This window comes from Chrysemys picta, chromosome 1, assembly GCF_011386835.1.
Source record: "Chrysemys picta bellii isolate R12L10 chromosome 1, ASM1138683v2, whole genome shotgun sequence".
NCBI lineage: Eukaryota > Metazoa > Chordata > Testudines > Emydidae > Chrysemys > Chrysemys picta.
In genome coordinates this window covers 278856619-278878422 of record NC_088791.1, presented here as the reverse complement: position 1 = coordinate 278878422, position 21804 = coordinate 278856619, and the positions used below count along the sequence as shown (strand labels likewise).

The window sequence follows — 21804 nt, the reverse complement described above, 5'->3', positions numbered from 1 at the left end:
CCTCAACCCCCAGGCCTGATCCCCTTCCTGCCCTCCAAACCCCTCGGTCTCAACCCAGAGCACCCCCCTGAACCCCCAACGCCTCATTCCCAGCCCCATCCCAGAGACCACACCCCCATATGGAGCACCCCTGCACCCAAAGCCCCTGTCCCAACCCAGAGCCCCCTCCTGCACCCTGAACTCCTCATTTCTGGCTCCACCCCAGAGTCCACACCACCAGCCGGAGCCCTCACCCCCTTCCACACTGCAACCCACAATTTCATGAGCATTCATGGCCTGCCATACAATCTCCATACACAGATGTGGCCCGCAGACCAAAAAGTTTGCCCACCCCTTCCCTGAAGCCTGATATGCAAAAGTGCTGAGTATCCCAAGCCGCAACTGAAGTCAGTGGGAGCTGTGCTTTGAACATGTAAAATACTACATAATGCAAAGTACTCTGAATAATTATGTCCACTTGTGCATCAAAAATTAGTGGATACTATTGACCTTAATCTCTCTGTGCCTCAGTTCCCCATATGTAAAATGGTGATAATGGTACCTTCTCATCTCACATGCATGTTGTGAAAATAACAAAATATCCATTGACCTTTATGAAGCACTCGGATCCTATTGTAATAAGTGCCATAGAATGCTCATGAAGAAATTAATAATTTTGTCTCGGTAGTGGGATTTGAATAGTGTGCAGTAAATAAGGCCTAAGGCCACATATTGAACAATGAGGGAAAAACAAAATATTGAATGGCTGCTTATTAATTGAGTACCATCCATTCTGTGCACTGAATGATGTGAGGTCATGTGGAAAACATAGTATGTGATCATGTCATTACTGATTGCATCACAATTTGGCAAATTATGGTTGCATAGGCAACTTGAATTCTGGTATTTCCTAATTTTTAAGTGCTTAATTTTGCAACAGAAATAATGTTCTTTTAATGTATTTTTGTGTGTAATTTATATACCTTTCAGAGTGGTAGTCATGTTAGTCTGTATCACTAAAAACAATGAGGAGTCCTTGTGGCACCTTAGAGACTAACACATTTATTTGGGCATAAACTTGGTAGATGTGCAGGTCTGCTAATGTGATATTTGTCATCATGTGCCATCAATGCCCCTCTGTCATGTTCATTGGTCAAACCGGACAGTTGCTATGCAAAAGAATAAATAGACACAAATCATTATAACATTCAAAAACCAGTAGGAGAACACTTCAATCTCTCTGGTCAGTCAATAACAGACCTAAAAGTGGCAATTCTTCCACAAAAAAAAATTCAAAAACAGATTCCAAAGTGAAGCTGCAGAACTGGAATTAATTTGCAAACTGGATACCATCAGATTAGGCCTGAATAAATACTGGGAGTGGTTGTGTCATTACAAAACCTAAATCTAATTTCCCCAATACTAATTTCTCCCTACTGTTTCTCACACCTTCTTGTCATTTGCCTCTAATGGGCCACTTTCTTACCACTTCAAAAGTTATTTTTCATCCCTTGGTATCCTGCTGTTAATTGATTTATCTTGTTAGACTGACCTCAGACTTGGTAAGGCAACCCCCATCCTTTCATGTACCCCCATCCTTATACCTGCTCCTGTATTTTCCACTCCATACATCTGATGAAGTGGGTTCTAGCCCATGAAAGCTTATGCCCAAATAAATGTGTTAGTCTCTAAGGTGCCACAAGGACTCCTCGTTGTTTTTATTATATACCTTATTTGTTTTGAAAGATGCAGTACTTCCATATTTCTTTCCTCCACCGCTGCAGAATGCAGTTAACAGTCTCTCTCAAGCGAAACTTGTCAATTATTTTCTCTGTTTGAAAAAAACTATTTGCAACCTATCCTCCATAAAAGTCTTGTATATTAAAATAAATATTGTAGCAAGGAAATAGAACCTGTCTAAATTAGGGCTTTCAAGCAATTAAAAAAATAATTGTGATTAATTGTGAGTTTAAAAAAAATAATCACAATTAATTAAAGTTTTAATTGCATTGCTAAGCAATAAGAGAATACAATGCATTTAAATATTTTGGATGTTTTCTTCATTTTCAAATATATTGATTACAATTACATCACAGAATACCAAGTGTAAAGTGCCACTTTTTTTAATTAAAATATGTGCACTGTAAAAAAGATAAACAAAAGAAAGTATTTTAATTCACCTCGTACAAGTACTATAGTGCAATCTCTTTATCGTAAAAGTGCAACTTACAAATGTAGATTTTTTTTTTTACATAACTTCACGCAAAGATAAAAGAACGTAAAACTTTAGAGCAGTGTTTCTCAAACTTCTTGTGCTGGCAACCTCATTTGGACTTAAAAAAAATTGTGACCCCTCCTGTAATGTTATCTGATTAAAGTATGACCATGTAGATCACTGTTGCTACCACTGTTATATAATCAGGGCCAATCAGAGGCGGGACCAGGATGGCCATTTGGGGGCCTCAAATTTAGATACTTGTTACTTTTTTGGCATTTGATAAGTTTTGTAACTTGTTTTTATGTGCATCCCTATTGGACCAAAATGTGACACACTCTCTCAGGTTAGAGCTGCAAATTTAAGCAAATAAGAGATGTGATTTGGTAAAAGACATAATTTTTTTAACTGATACAGATTTTGTCATATTAAAGAGTTTAAAATGTTCATAAATATTAATAAAAATATATTGGTTCTGATGGTACAAGATTAGACCGTGATGAACATGTGCTCTCAGATCATCTAATTATATAAACAATCCCCTACTAGTGGCTGGTGCTGGATCAAGTGCGGGTTGAAAGGCAGAGAACTGTAACATTTTAGTGTCTTTATAGTTTTACGTCTAGTTGACTAAGGACTTATTTATGTGTGAGAATTCCTCATTATTATCGTCATATGGTAGCTAAAAGAGGTGACTGGTTGGTTGATTGAGCCCTAGCTTGGTAACTTGGCCATCATCATAGGCTTTTGTAGTCTAGAGGCCCAGATTCAAGGTGAAAATTTGGAGGACAATCTTGTACAGTGAGATTCGTAAGGATACACCTTTGAAATGTTTGGACATTATCCCTCTGTCTTTATCCATGTCTGTGTTTACTATATATATGTCATCCCTTTGTCATCCGCTCAGCCTGTTATATTATAGCTTGCGTTCTTGAGTTTTGATTTAGTGATAAGGAAAATAACCTGTCTGACTGTTTCATTTTGTGTTCTTAATTAATATTCCTTCATTTTAAGTCTTTTTTCAGCCTTTGTGCACCATTCAGCATTTGTGTACATGTTTACAGTAGAAGATTTCAAGTGTAGATGTGCTACTTATTTACATCAGAATATTTCAAGTGTGGATAGGCTACATATTTACAGCAGAACATTTCAAATATGGTTGGCTACATGTTTCAGCAATGAAAGGCATTTTGTAGTGAGCTTGCATTGTATTTTTTACATTGTGATTTACTTTTTCTAGAATTCTTGTTCCTCCTTTCCACCTTTTTCTCCACATTTGCCTGACTCATTTTCGTAACTTGTGTATCGTTTGTGAGCTCCCTAATTCATTTAATTGTCTTCTTAAAACAAATATTCATATCAAATCTCTATTTTTTCTTAATAATCATCCATCTTGTTTTCCATGTTTTGATTCTAGCTTTGCTGTTTTTTGACCTTACAATTTAACCATTTTATTATAACGGGCGAAATAAATAAATAGATAAATAATAAAATAAAAAACAAAATAAAACACTAAGCATTGTTTCGTAATCTTGAAATCCACTGGATTATTTTTACACGATGAGTTGGTTCAATTATTTAGAATTGAAAAGGAGTGAAATGAATGAATTTATTTGGATAGCTTTTTTGAGAGGTTTTCTATTTTTATTTTTATTTGATGTTTCAGATAGATCACTATGAAGAAGAGATTTGAAAGTGGTGCAAGCAAGAGACAGAGAAAACAAGAACAACTGAGTGAAGCAGCAGCTAAGAGCTCAAAACCAATAACTGCATTTCTCAAACCACTGGAAAACACACCTTACCCAACAATGCTACAGATAGTGAAATCTCCGCAACTGCAACAGGTGATATTTCAGTGCCAATACCTGAACATGAGGACAGTAGTCAAGAAGGAGATGTGCCAACAGTAACAGATGCAGCAGAAGATCCTGTGTATGATCAAGAAACTCAGCAGCAACAGGGAGATGTAGATCTTATGCAGAAAGAGCAATTCATGAGTACTATAGGTTTGACTGTGACTGACACTGGAATTATTGACAAGAGCAATGCTGCCCAAATGCAATCTTTTCTTCAAATTAGTTGTTTTGAAATTCCAAGTAACATTCCATGGGATGCTGATAATCATACTTTCCCTACTAGTCTGCTGACAAAAACTCTTCCAAATGGTGAGACCTGCACAAGAGACTGGTTATGCTGGAATACAGAAAAAACAATCTCTGTACTGTGCATCTCTCTTCATTTTGAACAAAAGAGCTGAAAATGCATCAGATCTCTCTTATCAATCAGGATGGAGCATCAACAGAGGTTGGAGGAAGTTGAAAGACTCCCACCGAATACCATCATATGAGAGTTCAACATCACAAAAAGAAAACTATGTTGCATGGAAATCAGCCAGTAGGGCAGCATCAGCTGAAAGTTCAGTTGACAATTTACTCTTGACTGAACTCTCTACAGAAACTAATAACTGGAAAAAACTTCTTGAGTGTGTCCTGAATGTCATCCTTTTTCTTTCTCAGCGGGGTTGGCTTTCTTTGGTTCCTGTCAACGTATTGGTGATCATGTAAATGGAAGCTTTCTAGGATAGTTGAGCTCCTCAGCAAATATGACCCACTTTTATCACAGCATGTTACATGTTTTCGAGAATCTCAAGAGATTCAAAAGCGCATGCAAGTCCATTATCTCTCCACATGCATACAAAATGAGTTTATTCAGCTATGTGGGTCATTTGTACAAACAACAATGCTTGATGGGATTAAAAATGCCAAGTATTTCAATAATTGTTGATGCCATTCCAGATTGTTCTCACAAGGTGAGACAACTATGGTTATTCGATATGTTAAGATTGTGGGCAGCTCAAAATTTTCAACTGAAGAAAGGTTTATTTTGTTTGATAATTTCACAAGAAAAACTGGAAAAGTACTGCTGCTCGAGTACTAGCAATTCTAGAAGGTTTTAAGTTAGATTTTCAAGTCTGCATTGGTCAAGCCTAGGACAATGGATCTAATATGGCTGGGAAGTACAGTGGTGAACAAGCAGTTCTGCTTGAGCATAATTCAAATTGTATTTTATCCAGCTGTTGAAACCACACACTAAACCTTGTTGATTTTGACTGTGCTGAAGCATGCAAAGAGGCAATTACTTACTTTGGAACTGTTCAGCAAATGTACAATCTCTTCAGTAGCCATCCACAAAGGTGGGAAATGCTGAAGCAATATCTTCCTGTTTCACTGCATGGGTTGTCCAAAACTAGATGGTTTGCACAGATTGATGGTGTTCAACCAGTTGTGCAGCATTTTAATTCAGTGAGAAAGGCTTTAAATGAGCTTGAATCTCTCAATCTCACTGCACAGGCTCAAATTGAACTTCAGTCTATTCATGTCCAAATTTGAATGCATTCTCATGTCATCTTTGTGGATGAAGCTACTTACGATGATCCACCAAACTAATCTGGTAATTGAAGCACTCAATGCTACACTTGATGTTGAGAGGGATAACATGGAAAGTCTTATCAATGGCATTCAACAGATTCATAAAAAATGGGATGTGATCTTCACTATTAGTCCAAATTAGTAGCACAGAATATCATTGTCTCTATTCAATCACGTCTTTCATGTCGATTTGCGTCACTGTGACTAATTTGTACCCTTCTTGGGTTTCTTTGGCAGTTCAACAGAGTGAGTAATGAAGATCTACTTTCTGCAGCTGAACAATTTCAGCAACAGTACAGCAAAGAAATCTCAAAAGATCTGTGATGAGGTCATCTTCCTCAAACAAATATATTCCATGAACTTTAAATTGGATTGCATGCCAAAGGAATTGCTTCAAGAAATACTCGAACTTGGACTCTCTGGGGTGTTTCCTAATATCACAATTGCATTGTGTATTTTTGTCAGTTTGCCTGCATCAGTGGCCCAGGTGAATGCACCTTCAATGTGTTGAAACAGGTAAAGAACTATCACCATTCAACTATGGGACAAGAGCATTTGAATGGGCTCGCCATGTTTAATATCAACTGTGACATTGCACAAAAGCTAGATTTTCCCTCAATAATTAGTGCATTTGCACAGAAAAAGGCTAGAAAAGCATTTGTTAAATAAAATAATATTCAAATTATGTCTCACTCTTTTTTTGGTATCTTATTTTGTTTTCATATGTCATCATTTTTTATTTTTATTATGGCTAGGGACTTCAAAAGCTGGAAGTGGCCTGGGCCTCTCTGAACCTCTGAGAGGGCCTGTACATAATTGCAACAAATCTTGAACAAAATGTGGTACCTAAGATGTCTATGGAAAGGTTATGATTTGCTGAATATGATTATGCTATTTGTATGCCTGTATCATTTTTGTATGTAAAGTTATGAATATTAACTATGTACCTGTATTTCAAACATTTGCTCCTGTGGTAACACCCACAAGGTATCTAGCCTGCACATCTTGAAGGGACTATTCAAGTTAAATGCCCCATCAAGGAACATTTAACTTACAGTAGACCATGGAAGACGCCTATCTACACTTAATGGACTTTCATGTGAACATTCTAACTAGAGTATGGGTAATGGCCTCTACTATGATGAAGCAAAGCATGCATCGTCCTGTGACTTGCCCATGTGACTCCAAACACCGTCTTGTTACCTGCAATTTTCCACAAAGTTGAACAATGGGTTTCCCTTCACTTCGCAGAAGCTATAAAATGCCCTGGAAATATCTTCATTTTGCCTCTTTCCTGCTCAAACCCCTGGACTATGGACTTACACTAATGGGAGCATTCTAGCCAAGAGACTGAGGACCTTCCAATGATTTGGAAGCAACCAGAGACTTGATGTAAGCCATCAGTTTATTCCATCATCGCTAGAAGCTTGATCCAAGAGCCTTAAAATTATTGTATGTATTTGATTTCTTTAACCAATTTTAACTCTTACCTTATTCTAACTGAATAAAAAGATGGTTATATGTAGCTATTGCAAGGCTAAATTCCAATACCAGTGAAGTACTTCAAGTCTACAACACCACCTACAAGCTAAACATGCTTTCGCCTCCAGTTCTAGTGCTACAGATAACCAGCTGACAGTAAATGAATCCCCCCAGCCATGACAGAGTACACTCACAGAGTTTCAGGATCTCTACAAGCCCATAGATCAAAGAAAGTACAACAACTTAACCAATGCTATTGAAAAGTGGATAGCTATGGACTGCAGACCACTCAACACTGTAAACAACAGAGGACTAACAGATGTTATTCAAATTGCATCTTCTAATCAGTCAGACACCTTGTCATCCTGAGGAACCATTGCATCATGAGTACTTGACCTATGTCACAACGAGAAGACTACAAAGTGGAGCTTCTGACAAATGCACTAGCTATTGCTTTGACTGATGATCACTGGACATCCTTGGGCAATCACAACTATTTTGGAGTCACAGGACACCTGATTGATGCTGCATGGACATTGCAATCATTTGCTTTAACAGTAATGCATACTGAAGAGAGACATTATACTGAAATATATGTAGAACGTTTCTTGGATATTGTGAAAGAATGGAATATTCAAGAAGGAAACAATAATTAGTACTAACAGTGTGATCAAAACTGATTAATCACAATTAATTTTTTTAATCATGATTAATTTATTTTGAGTTACTCACTGAGTTGACTGCCCTAGTCTAAACTATCTACACTTCCCTGGGGGTAATAAAATGACTAGTTTGAAAATGGCCATCCCATTTCTCTTGGGAAACTCTCATTTCATGTCAGTAGTCTTCAGGCCCTCATCGTATCCCTATCTGAGAATGTGCAGCAAAGTTAGTGGAATTTTTGATGACACATTCCTTGCAGGAGAGAAACACTTCAGAAAACTCCCAGCTGTGTTCCTTCATTAAATAATTAGGATGCAAAACAACTGACTATCTATACATTGTTCTTGTGAAACCAGAATGCCTGTGACTGGGGCCTCTATAATAAGAAGAATCAGCAGACCTGTCAACAGAGCAGATCTAAAGAACAGAAGTGTGTGCTCGGTGCCAGAAGCAAGAACATAAATTGTAGACATGAGACTGAACAGGATACTGATGGGAGCAGAGGAGAAATGCCATAATTGTGTTGAGTGTCAGGATAGATCAAAGATGACTACATTAGGCTGGGTAATATGCTTAAGGAACTGGAAGTTAGGTGCTCTTCAGTGGAATACTTCCAGCCTATAGAGAAAGAAATGACAAGATAATGAAGATCAATAGATGGTTCAAGGATTGGTGCTATGAGGAAGATTTTGGGATAATTGGCAATTAGGAGGCATTCACAGAAAGAAGACTCTTCTTGACTGATGGATTCCACTTGAATACTTGGGGTATTAAACTTCTGGGATCAAGGTTAGCCTAATTGATGATAAGGGCTTTAAACCAGATGATGACGGAAGAAGATTGGGAGTGACTCGTGAAATCTCCATGCCTGGCTTCAGGGCACAAGGAGAAGAAAAAATTTTGCTAAATGAAGATATAGTAAAGGATAAAAGGACGCCAGAAGGTAAGGATATGGTCAGCAAGATATTGATTGAAATAGCCGTCAGGTAGGTGATACAGTTAGTGAAAGGATTATGCCCAATCATACTAGAAAACTGTGTGAGGGCTGAGGGAAACAACTAAGATACTTGTACAATAATATGAGAAATCTGACTAATAAAATGGAGAAACTGGAACTAATGGTGCAGGAGATCAAACCAGACGCTGGGATTACAGAAACCTAGTGGAATAACATTCATAACTGTATTGAAGTGTATGTGCTGTTTAGAAGAGAAAGAAATGAAGATGAAGGTGGTTAGCATTGTATATCAATAATGAGATAAACCTTAAAGAAATAAGAACTGATGGTACAGACAAAACAAAACCTGTTTGGGTCTAAGTCACTTTGGGGAAAGTTTGTAAATTAAGTACTATTGGGATAGTGTTAAGGGTTTGCTATGGACTCCCCAGAGTTAGATTTGGTTATGGATAGAGAGCTCAGATATTATTAGAGAGAGAAATACTACAAGGACTTGTGTAATAATTGAAGCTTTTACTTCCTGGATATAGATTGGAGAATAAACGGTACTAAAAGTGAGGATCCAGTTATTCCTGGATTTGATGAATAATGTTCTTCATGAACCAGTCACTGAGCCAAAAAGAGACAATGCAATTTTGGACTTGATTTTGGTAAGTAGTAAGGACATCATAGGAAATAAACTTAAACTGAGTGATCACAAGTTGATTCAGTTTCAATTAAAGGAAAAAATCACAACCAAGTCATCTGCTATGATTTTTTATTTCAAAAGGGCAGACTTTGGGAAATTTAGGGAATATAGTCAAAGAAGTCAACTGGACTGAAGAGCTGAAGCACTTAAACATGGAGAAGGATTGTAATTTCTTCAAATCAATTCTACAAAATCTGCAATTTGCATGTCAAGCAAAGGGAAAAAAAACTTGTACAGAAAGCCTCCAGACTCATTTGGATGAATAATCATCTCAGAAGGGTTAGTTAAAGAAACCAGAGAGTATACAGGGAATGGAAAAAGAAACTGAACAGCTAAGAAAGCTACATTTTAGGGATTAGAAGATGTAGGAATAAAGTGAGAACTGTTAAAAGTCAAGAAGAATTTGTTCTTGCCAAGTTTGAGGTTGGGCTGCTATATAGTATGGATGGGGAGGAGATGAAAGGTATGGCCCAAAAACTAAATGAATATTTTACCTCAGTTTTCAATAAGGATAAGGGCATGAAGGCAGGAGGGCTGGTGGAAATTAGTGTATAAAAATGGAAATTACTACATCTGAGGTGGGGAAAAAATTAAAGAGCTTAATGCACTCCAATTGGAGTGAACAGATACATTTCATCCCAGAATACTGAAAAAAACAAAAAACAAAAAACAAAAAACAACAACCTGGCACGTAAGACTGCTAGTCTAGTAGCAAGGATTTTTAATAAATCTATCTATTTGGGGTAATACCATATGACTCACTCACACATATAGTAAAGAAAGGGAAAAAAGTGAACCTGACATTTACAGACCTGTTAGTCCGGATTCAGCAGTATGTAAGGCTTTAGAATAAATTGTGAAGGAAAGAATAATTAAATGTAATTAAATTAAAGAAACAATTAATTTAATTTAAAAAATAAATTCACAGAGGTAAATGAAAAAAAGGGGAGGCTTGGTTCTCTAACAGAAATGCAATATATCTAATATTCAAATTAGATAAGATGGAGATCAGTTTAAGAATTGTAAGGTGGGTAAGGAACTAGCTAAAGGGTGGAAGGCTGAAAGTGACATATCACACTGGGAGCAGGTTACTAGTGGAGTACCTCAAAGATTGGTCTTGGGACCAATTTAATTCAATATTTTTTAATAATCACCTTGGCACAAAAAGTAGGAGTTTGCTAACGAAATTTGGTCATGATATAAAGTTGAGAGGCATTGCCAGTACAGAGAAGGATTGGGACATTATACAGGAACAACTCTATCAACCTCATGAAGAAACTTGCACAAATACAGACAGATATCATCTTCCTTTCCAAATGCAAATGGATGGACATCATACCAAATGGACTGAAGGTGAAAAATCCATTGCTATCTACATACTGGATGACCTTGCAGACTGGAGTAACTGAAATGTGATTTGTGGATAGTCATGCACCTAGGGTCTAATAAGAAGAATTTCTGCTATAAGCTGAGGATGCATCAATTGGAAGTGACAGAGGAAGAGAGTCCTGGGCGTATTGGCCAGTCACAGGATGACTATGAGCCACTAATGTGATGTGGTTGTGAAAAAGCCAAGTGTGATCCTAGGATGCATTAGGCGAAGTATTTCCAGTAGAGACAGAAAATATTAACACTAATGGACAAAGCACTGTAAAGACCTCATTTGGAATACTGTGTACATGGTCAAGAAAGATTAATTCAAACAGGGACAGGTGCAAAGAAGAGCTACTAGGATCATAGGGGAATGGAAGTCTTTTATTTTGAAGGATTTTGCACTACTTTTGGGCAGCAGAATAAAATCAGGGTCACACAAGTGTATGTTATGATGTACAATACATGAAATATAACAGCCATGGTAAATAAAAAGAAATGATGCCAGAATTTTAGACAGCTTCCACTGGAACAAGTAATTATTTAGACCCTGTTTTAAGTGTGTAAATTGGAGTGGGTCTTAGATGGGATTTTTAAAATGGGTTTTTCTTGTTGCTAAGCTAGCTAGATCCTCCATCCTCCAAGGGGTTCAGGGATGGCCCAAGACTTTTAGTGCAATTTTGTAAATTATTCCACATGCAAGGAAGTCAAGGAGATTTTCACACATGGAGAAATTAGAGGATTGGGCCCCATTCTATTTTTAGCACACAATTTAAAATATGATGCAACTGACAATAAATATACTGTCAACTATGCTTACTGCTAAACTAAGGGAAAGTGGAATACTCTCAGAATAAATTACTTTTAGTTGCCATAAATTGGTCTAGTCACCAGATCCTATCTCCAGAGCGTTTATGATTGGTTTCCATATGATTCTTTGTAGGTTTTGAGAGGAAGATGTGAAATTAAAGAACTCTGCATGCAGGATTCACCACAGTATCGTGTTTTTGATTCACTGTAGGTTTCATTTTACTTTTTTTTTTTTTGTAGCTGTGGCAAAGAACATTAATTCTCTATTACTGGCATTTGCAATACTGTGTGACTTAGTTTGAAACTACCTTGGACTATTTTTTGTGGGAACTGATTCTTAGTATCCCACTTCAGTATGTATTACTGTCTATTGCTTTCTTCCTTTTGAGAATATTCTTTTGTATTCTATCTTTTTTCTCAGCACCCAAAGTATCCTATATGATTTACAAGAATAAAGGATACAGTCTTTTACCCTGAGGTTCTGAATATTGTTGGAACTCAAATACTCAGCTTGATTTTACAAAAACAGTCAATTATTTTTCTTATAGTCTATTGTATATGCAAGCAGAGTCTGAATGAACTCTCCCTGACATCAAGTGGTGAGCTATGGAAAAGGACTTCAGGAGCTGATATCATTTGCATGGACACACCTACCCTGACTAGGTGCTCAGCATGATGGGATTGCTTGTCCAAATGATCACTTATGACTGGTGTTGGATCCCCAGTCTTCTTGTTATTGGGGCAGGAGTAATAAAGGGTTGTTATCCTTGTTGTGTTAACCGAGGGCAGCAGAACTATACCTGGCATACCCCGATGAAGGGACTCACCCTTACTTGAATGGCACACTAGGTAGGGGACATGGAACATGGGTTCCAAAGCACAGTGAGTTGATAGAGGGTGGGGGAGAGGTACTTGTGCCTGGTGGTATGGGCCCTGTTTAATTGCCCTAGATACCATTTGACTCTTCCTCTCCCCATGATATAATAAAAGAGCTAATTTAGACTCAATTGAGAGTCTTGTCACATGCTGCAGAGCTGAAATCACTGATATCTAAGTATTAGACCTACTTTGGGACAGTGTCTCTATTGCAAGAGACTGCCCAGTGTACACCAGCAGTGAGGCTTCCCCCCAACAGCTGAACTCACTAAGAGCTATTATCACAATAAAATGCGACCCTGACCCCCTACCCAGCACCAGCACTGTATATTGCTAACGCCTTTATATGCATTGCAAAGTATCTTGGGAAGGGTTGAAGGTGAGAGTGTGGAGTGGAAGATTCCTTTAGAGGTTACAAGAGGCTGAAGGAGGAGGAAGGAAGAAAGGAACGGGTTAACTCAACAATCCAGCTAGGCCCGAAGATAAGAAATGAAACTGCAGCCGAAGGCCAACACACACAAGCAAGTTCTCTGCTGCCAAACAGCCAGAAGCCTGTATCTCAACCCCGGCCAGCTGTTGGAAAGGAGAACTGAGCCAGACAGAACTGAAGCGGTTGCAAAACTAGTAAGATTGTGATGGTCAGTGAGTTGAAAAACAACAATCTCGCAGCCCTGAAACCGGTGTGTCTTGGGGAAACTAAGGGAGCGTGGAAGGCCAGTTCAGACTGGTACCGAGAGCATGTGGGACAAGAGTCCCTGGACGAAAACGCCCCTGGAAGAAGCCAGGGCTTAAAACCCTCCCGAGAGCTGAAGCAAGTCAGAGATTTACAGCGGACCCTAGACAACCTGTGCACAGGGCAGAACTCTCGTCTACCCTTCCCCCTCTTCTTCTTACGTTACACCCAGGCTTGGCCAGCCTTGTGTTGTGCATGTGTAAGTATGAAAGTGGGTTAGGGCGCAGGTATTAATGCTTTCTTCCTCCCTCTGAGTGCCGTGGGGTGCACCCACCACTCACCACTGTTATTTGGTTAATAAAGCTTTAAACTCAGTCACTTGGTGTGCTCCTTCATCTCCTCCCCTAAAGATCCTGCGCCCTCAGCCTGATCACCTGAAGGCCCAGGCAGATTGGTAACATAAATCTGTCACACTTTGTTAAGTGGTGGGCCCTGAAGAGATCCTGGCAAGTGGAGAGGCATGGCCAGCAGGGCAGCTGGTGGGGAGGGCCAGATCAGAGAGGCATGGCAATCAGCCGGCAGGGCGACAAGCGAGTGCCCGAGCAGCAGGCATGTAAGGCGCCTCCTTGCCCTTCCACCCAGGATGGGAGATGAACTCTGTGGATGAACATCTGAACTCTGGGACTGCACTGGCCAAGGACAGCAACTGTGAGTGGGGTGCAGAGAAGGGATGTGCACGTTAAAGCAGGGGTTCTCAAACTGGGGGTCAGGACCCACCAGGGGGTTGCAAGGTTATTACATGGGGGGTCGCGAGCTGTCAACCTCTACCTCAACCCTGCTTTACCTCCAGCATTTATAATGGTGTTAAATATATAAAAAAGTGTTTTTAATTTATAAGGGGGGTCGGACTCAGAGGCTTGCTATGTGAAAGGGGTCACCAGTAAAAAAGTTTGAGAACCACTGCGTTAAAGGGACTTTTGGGTGGCTGGTCTTAAGAACCTGAGAGGAAAAGTACACTGCCCAACTTACTTGGGTGTGGTCTCTTGCTCATGGTTTATGTTTATGAACCCTAGTTATTGTGTTTTCCCAAATTATGCTCAGTGTGCTTATGATGATGTTAGGACAGTTTGTTATTATGTACAGGGTTCTCCTGAAAGGGTAATATAAACATTTATATAAAAAACTCCCCTTAAAGAGCCTAAAATCTACACATGAAGTAGGAGCTTTTCTGAATTATGAATGGGACAATAGAATATCCTTTAAAAACAAATGATCAGAAGCATTAATTTGAGAAACTCAAATATTACTAGTTTATCTTCCCATTTCAAATATGGGGACTAACTCTCTAACCCATACGGAGTCTTTCAAAATAGGATAAACTTTTTTTAAAGTGTGATCACTGCATCTACAAGAGAATCTCAGAGGTTAAATAGAACTGTGTCTCTGGAGAAATTTTCTTCCCTCTGGGTTATTTTGCACTTTGAAGATTATTTTACTTATGTATTTGAAGAAGACATTTTAAAAGTCTCAAGATGGGAGTACTATGTAAAGCAATCATCATTTCAGCCAAATTTGTCTCAGTGCCATGTTTACAGTATGTAGAACTCTCGATCACCCTGAACTATTTTTTTCAAAAGAGAATACTATTGCTCCAGTCAAACTTTGTGTATATAAACTATACTTCAGTTTCACGCATATGAAGAAATATGGTGAAAATGTATATAAGAAGCAACACACAGGTTGACACTCACAAGGCTAACCTTTAGTCAAATCTTTAGTGCCATCTGGTGGGTGAATAAAGAACAGAACAATGCTATAAAACACAAAAGAGACAAGGTAGGTGAGATATCTATTATTGGACCATTTCTGTTGGTGAGAGAGACAAGCTTTTGAGCTTACATGGAGCTCTTCTTCAGGTCTGGGGAAAGTAATCAGCTTGTCGCTGCTAAAGATAAGATGGAACAGATTGTTTGGCATAAGTAGTTAATACATATTTCAAGGTGAAGCAGCCCATTAACACCCATCCAGTCACCAGGGGAGGGAGGGAGAGGGAAAAAGGAAGGGGGGAGGATGCAGTGAAAGGGGTTGTTAATGGATTTTAGATTGCTTTAATAAGCCATAAATCCAGTATCTCTATTCAGTCCATGATTTGTAGTGTCTAACAAAGTTATGAATTTAAGCTCCCAGATTCATCTTTTGAAAGTGTTGTGCAGGTTTCCTTTGAGGATGAGGACTGTTATGTCAGATATAAAGTGCTCACTTTGTGAAAAATGTTCACCCATGGGTGATATGGTGTTTTTGTCTTTTATCATTTTCCTGTGTGAGTTCATTCAAGAGTGTAGTGATTATCTGGTTTCACCCACATACTTGTTATTGGGGCATATAGTGCACTAGAGGAAGTTGTTGTGATACGCATGCGTAGGACCCATTGATCTTGAAAGGTGTGTTCAGGGCCGGCTCCAGGCACCAGGCACCCAAGCACATGCTTGGGGCGGCACCTGGTAAGGGGTGGCGGGGGGAGCGCGGCGCAGCATTCCACGCTCCGGCGGCGTGGCCCGGCGCTCGGCGCGGGGGGCGGGCTCCGGGGGCCCGGTGCTCGGTGGGGGGGCGACGCGGGGGCGGCGCTCTGGGGGGGGTTCCGGCGGCGCTTGGCGGGGGCGGGGGCGGGCTCCGGCGGCGCGGAGCTCAGCGGGGGGGCAGCACGGGGCTCGGCGCTCGGGGGTGGGGTTCCAGCGCTCGGCGGGGGGGCGGTGCGGGGGGACGGCGCTCGGGGGGGGTGGGCTCCGGCGGCGCGGAGCTCGGCGGGGGGGGCAGTGTGGGAGGGCGGCGCTCTGGGGGGGGGTTCCGGCGGCGCTCGGCGGGGAGCCTCGGGGGGCGGCACTTTTTTTTTCTGCTTGGGGCAGCAAAAAAGCTAGAGCCGGCCCTGGGTATGTTGTGGGGTGGGGGACTGTTGATCATTGTAGCAGTGGAGATATGTCTCCAGGTTTGCATCTATTGTTCTGGCAGGGTCTGGTGCCACTCTGAGTTGGTGCGTCCTGATCTTGGGGAACTTGCTTCTGATGATGAGCTTGTTTGAAGGCCGTAAGAGGGGGTTCAGGAAGGATTTCTTTCAGGATGCACTTGGGGCACAGATTGTCCCACATCTGCTTAGTACAGGATTTCTTACATGGTGAGCTGAAGCAGTTGGTGTTGGCTATGGTCATTGGTAGAATACTGGACTAAATGGACCAAAGGTCAGATCTAGTATGGCAATTGCTATGTTTTAGGGCTAGGTGGCTCTCTTAGGTGTGTTATGCCTGCATACAGGCAGCGAAATTTCTTATTGTACTCAATGTCCTGATTCTCTACTGTCTTGCAGCTTCTGAAGTTCTTTACACCTTGCAAAGAGAATATAAAACTGTCAAATACAAATGGATGTTTTACACCCATTTACCTCTCACATCTTGACCATCGCCATATCCTCATTTCTGACCTTCTTGGTACACCTCAGACCCCATCTATCTGTCCACAACTATGCTGGAAAATCATCTATTTAGCCCAATAGTACAAACATGTTGAGCTTCACATAAAATCCTTTCACTGACTTGTCTGTTCTTCCACAAATATATTTTCTTGAGTTAGTGTAAGTCCTTGCTCAGGCAGAACTCACATTGAAAGGTGGAGGTCAGTGAGAATAAGGACTGGATGATTTTCCCCAGCCTCCCATAGAATTCAAACAATCCTGGAACTCTGATTTGGTCAAGTTTTATATCAGTTTTACTTTAATATAACTCCACTGATATAAACAGTTACTCCTGATTGACACCAGTGAGATTAGGAGGGAAATAGGCCCATAGTCAGTAAAAGAACCAAAATAGAATTAGTTGAGTAAATAACCTTAACAATGCACAAATGTGCCCAAATAAATGCAATTCTGATCCAAAATAGTTGTTCAGGTCCTTGGTAAATAATATTAATTTCATAACTGTGACTGGGGTCCTAGTGGGGGCCAGCTGAGGTTACTCAATTAGGATGAACCGCAAAGAATGGGGCAGACAAACCCCCAAACTGGTGGATAATTCAATACTTAATGTGATGTTATTGACATGAACTGTGACCGTATAGATCACTGGTTGCATCTGGTCTTTGTGTCAGTGCGGGACTCACCCCGGTGGTGCCTCCTGCTGGTCGTCTCAGGGAATTAGAGTTTCCAGCCTCTGGAGCGCCCTGTGCAGGCTGGTATCCCGCCACTGCTGACCCCCGTGTCCTTCTCAGGACCCGGTGCCCCCTGTCTTTGGGGTGCTACCCCCTGTCAATATCCCCACAGTCTCAGGGTCTCCCCACCCCAACCCTTCATCCCCACCTTACCTCAGTCGCAGGCTACTGTCAGTCACCATCTAGCCCCCGCTCACTGGGGCAGACTGCAGTGTAAAAGATACTCATCATAGGCAACGGGAGTTTGGACCCGCTGCCTCCGCCTACCCATGGGCCGCCCCCTGCAACCGCAGTAACTAAATGGCCTTCCACTAGGCCGCAGCCTGGGGGGTTTCCAGGTCGGAGCTCCTCAGTTCCCCCGGCCCTCCCCCAGTCCTGCTCCACTCCAGGTACCATCTCTCAGCTCCCCTGCAGCCAGGTCCCTCCCTCTCAAAGCTAGAGAGAGTCTCTGCCAGCTCCTGGGTCACTGGCCTCCGATAGGGCCAGCTGTTGCCTGATTGGGGTGTGGCCCAGCTGTGGCTGCTTCTCCAATCAGCCTAGTAGCCGCTTTCTCCCAGCTACAGCCCTCCTCAGGGCTGCTTTTAACTCCTGTTCCTCAGGAGTGGGGCAGCCACCACACTACAACTTGTTCAGAGAAGGTCAAGTGGGGTGTCTATGGAAAGGTAGTTTTCTGGTTGTGATTATGCTGTCTGTATGTGTGTATCATTTTTGTATTTGAAGTTATGAATATTGGCTATGTACTTGTATCTCAATGTGTTTGATTCTAAGTAGCCTCAGTGAAGCATTTGGTCAACTTCTTGGGAAAGGACTATTCTCAGTAAGTTCCCAATCAAGAAACACTTAACTAACAACGGACTTTGGGAGACACCAATCTACATCTGAGCTTTCCTTGGAATGTTCAAACTAACATGTATCCAATGGTGTCAGCCTGAAAAAAGCTGAATTATTTATAGACATGTGACTTGCTCAGGTGGATAAAAACTCCATCTTGTTGCTGTGACTTTGCACAGAAGAACAAAGGGGTTTCCACCCACAAGAGAGAAAATATAAAAGGCCCTGGAAGCCTCCCCGTTTTGTCTCCAGCTGGCTTAAGAGATGACCTCTCCACCCCAAAGAGATGTCTGAAAGAAACTAGAACAAAGGGCAGTAACTATGGGGGTGTGAGTGATTGCTGGACCCAGACTAGGAAGGAGTCTAGTCTGTAAAAGAAGCTTATTGGAACATCTCTGAGGGTGAGATTTACCTGCATTCAGTTTCATACTGTATCAGGCTTAAACTTGCGTGTTTTTTGTTTTATTTTGCTTGGTAACGTACTTTGTTCTGTCTGTTATTACTTGGAATCACTTAAATCCTACTTTTTATATTTAATAAACTCATTTTTGTTTATAAATTAACCCAGAGTAAGTAATTAATTCCTGGGTGAGCAAACAGCTGTGCATAGTACTCTATCACTGTTATAGAGGGTGCACAATTTATGAGTTTACCCTGTATAAGCTTTATATAGAGTAAAATGGATTTATTTGGGGTTTGGATCCCATTGGGAGCTGGGTGTCCGGGTGCTAGAGATGGGAGCATGACTTCAGCTCTTCTCAGTTAAATCTGCATCTATTGGGGGACATGGTTCAGACCTGGGTCTGTGTGTGCAGCAGGCTAGCGTGTCTGGCTCAGCAAGACAGGGTATTGAAGTCCCAAGCTATCAAGGAAAATGGGCTCAGAGGTAGTCTCAGCACATAGTTGAGTAAATAACCTTAACAATGCACAAATGTGCCCAAATAAATGCAATTCTGATCCAAAATAGTTGTTCAGGTCCTTGGTAAATAATATTAATTTCATAACTGTGACTGGGGTCCTAGTGGGGGCCAGCTGAGGTTACTCAATTAGGATGAATCGCAAAAAACAAAAGAAAAAGTACTCCTGTTCTTTTTGCGGATACAGACTAACACGGCTTCTACTCTGAAACCTGTCATTATGCAAGGCACTGCATTTAGCCGTATGGAGTGGAAAAATTTGCGAGTCTCTAAGGTGCCACAAGTACTCCTGTTTTTTTAAAAGAAAGAGAGAGTATGGTTAAAAGATCAATATACATATAGACAAGAGTTTAATGCTTGAGGTTCAGATTCATAGCAGAGATGGTGAGCTTTGTAGTTGCAAAGTGTTCCTTTAGAATTTAGTTCATAGGTCCAATATCATTTCAGGGTGTTCCATCTTAGGACTGGGATCTCAGTCCTTATGGCTTAAGCTTCCCCTGTATGAAGCCTCTGAGATCTGAGATGACACAGTCAAGACCCAAAGGTCTTTTTAAACAGTGTTATAGCATTCCTTGACCACACAGTCCTGGGGAAACAATAGGCTTTTGATGTAACCTTCTACTTCCTAAACACCACCAGTAATTAGTTACACAAATTAACATAGGGCAATTCATCCATTAGGCAGTCTATTATAAACTTCAAACAGACATATAGAAATGAGATTATTTCACCCAAGATTCATCTAAATGTTAATATTCCCTTTTGATCTTTGAATTAGTAGCTATAGTGACAGACAGGTAGCATCTAAGATACACACAATTAGTATCACTTCTAACTTCTAACAATATAGGTTTGCATTTCAAAGTTCTAGCCTATTTAACATGAATGCCCCTAATTACTATTCCCATACCTTTTTAACATGACTTTAAAGGTCAGGTTTGGGTTAGTTAGCCTGCAAGCTGTTTAACCCTTTCTGGCCATGAGTTATATTTTGTATCAGATTTGCTGCAATGATATAGCAATGGTAGCAAAAATAGTTTGCATAATTATAGTTTAATCAGACAACATCACAAAAACCTTCCACGATTTTTTCTTTACTTTTCTTAATGATGTGTAAAGATCAATAAGATTATAACTTAAGACTACTAAGGGCCTGATTTTCAGCAATGGGCTCTAATTTTACAAGTGTAGTTTTGCTCCCAGAATGAACCGTGAGCAAAGTTGCTAGCATTAGACAGTTAATCATCTGCTTGCACCCACGAGTCAGGTATAAGTGGCCAACCATTTAAAAACTCATCATTAATATTGGTTGCTTGAGGTACACAATTTGAGATGTACAGGTTCTGACTTTCAGTGTTGAGTGCACAAAATCCTCAGTGTTTTTAACTGGGTGTTCAGCACCTCTGAAAAATCAGGCCCTAGGTGTCTCATGATGGTATCAAAAAATGGAAGCACCGAAAATTAATGGATGCTTTAGAATATTTAGCTGTGGAATGGAAGCAGAATGCATAAAATTAAAGGCTTGGTTCAGGCCCAGCTTGAAATCAGGTATCAAGCTCTCTGGAGTGGCTCAAGAACATTAGTATCAACCTCAAGGCAGACTGTTAAGAAGCAAGGCACAAATCCCAAACTGGTTGTGAATTCTATACTTAGATTTCACCAACCAAGTAGCAAGTGTGAACTCCGTAAACACTACAACATCTTTAACAAGGAGTCACAGACAGTCCCTCTGGGTACTCCAGTCTTGCCACCCTGAAAAAAACTTGCCTTTGTGATAGATGGTCCCTTACACCAAAAATCACAACAATATACAGGGTACTCCCAGTTCCAAAGAACTAGTCACTTACCCCAGGTCAACTGCACTTTAGATCTTCTGCCAAAGATAACACTTGTAGTCAATCCTAAAAAAAAACAACAACAACAACTAAAGATGTATTAACTAAGAAAAAGAGATAAGATAGTTATTTCCAAGGTTAAAGCAGGTAAACATACACACACAAGTGAGTTACAGTGTTAGGTTCCAAAAGTCTATGATTCTATTACTATAGTCTTTGTTCTTTTATGTTACACAGGCTCATTTGGCTTCTATGGGCCTTGTTGTGGGCAGGACCTAACGTCTTTTGTAGGAAGCCAGCATTTTACATTAGTTAATGCTTCTTTCCTGTTTGTTGAGTTACACGCTTACAGAGGCTTAATATAACCTTATAACATGGGGTACAGATGTTATAAGTGAGAATACTACCTGCAGCATCCTAGAAGCATTTCCTAAAGTCTAAACACTAAACACATTCTAATAAGCTTAACATCAATTTTAACAATGCTAACACAGATGAGCCAGCTATGCATTGGCCAGTGTTCAGTTCAGTCCTGGGGGTCTTGGCACAAGCTGACACCTGGTCTGCCAGCATCACACCAGGCACTGATTGTTAAAAGTGAAAGTAAAGTGACAATTACATCCACCCTCAAGCTGTTCTAAAATAACTATTTTGCAGGTGGAATTCACTCTGAAAGAGTTCACTTCTTTTGAGTATACATAGTCTAGGGATCGGCAACCTTTGGCATGCGGCCAGTCAGGGAAATCTGTTGGCGGGTGGGATGGTTTGTTTACCTGCAGCTTCCGCAGGTTCGGCTGATTGCAGCTCCCACTGGCCGTGGCTCCCACTGGCAGCCAGCACATTCCTCGGCTCGGTATCTCTTTGTGTGCTCCTTACACCATGCC

General features: G+C 40.6%; 1 long non-coding RNA gene across 1 annotated transcript in view; it reads left to right on the top strand.

Moving 5' to 3' along the window:
• LOC135980846 (uncharacterized) overlaps positions 1–20044 on the top strand; it is an 80055-nt gene extending 60011 nt beyond the window's left edge. The window contains exons 3-4 of the long non-coding RNA XR_010597746.1: positions 3861–8710; positions 9256–20044. This is a non-coding gene — a long non-coding RNA (uncharacterized LOC135980846). The remainder of the gene's footprint in view (positions 1–3860; positions 8711–9255) is intronic.
• The last annotated feature ends 1760 nt before the right edge of the window (positions 20045–21804 follow it).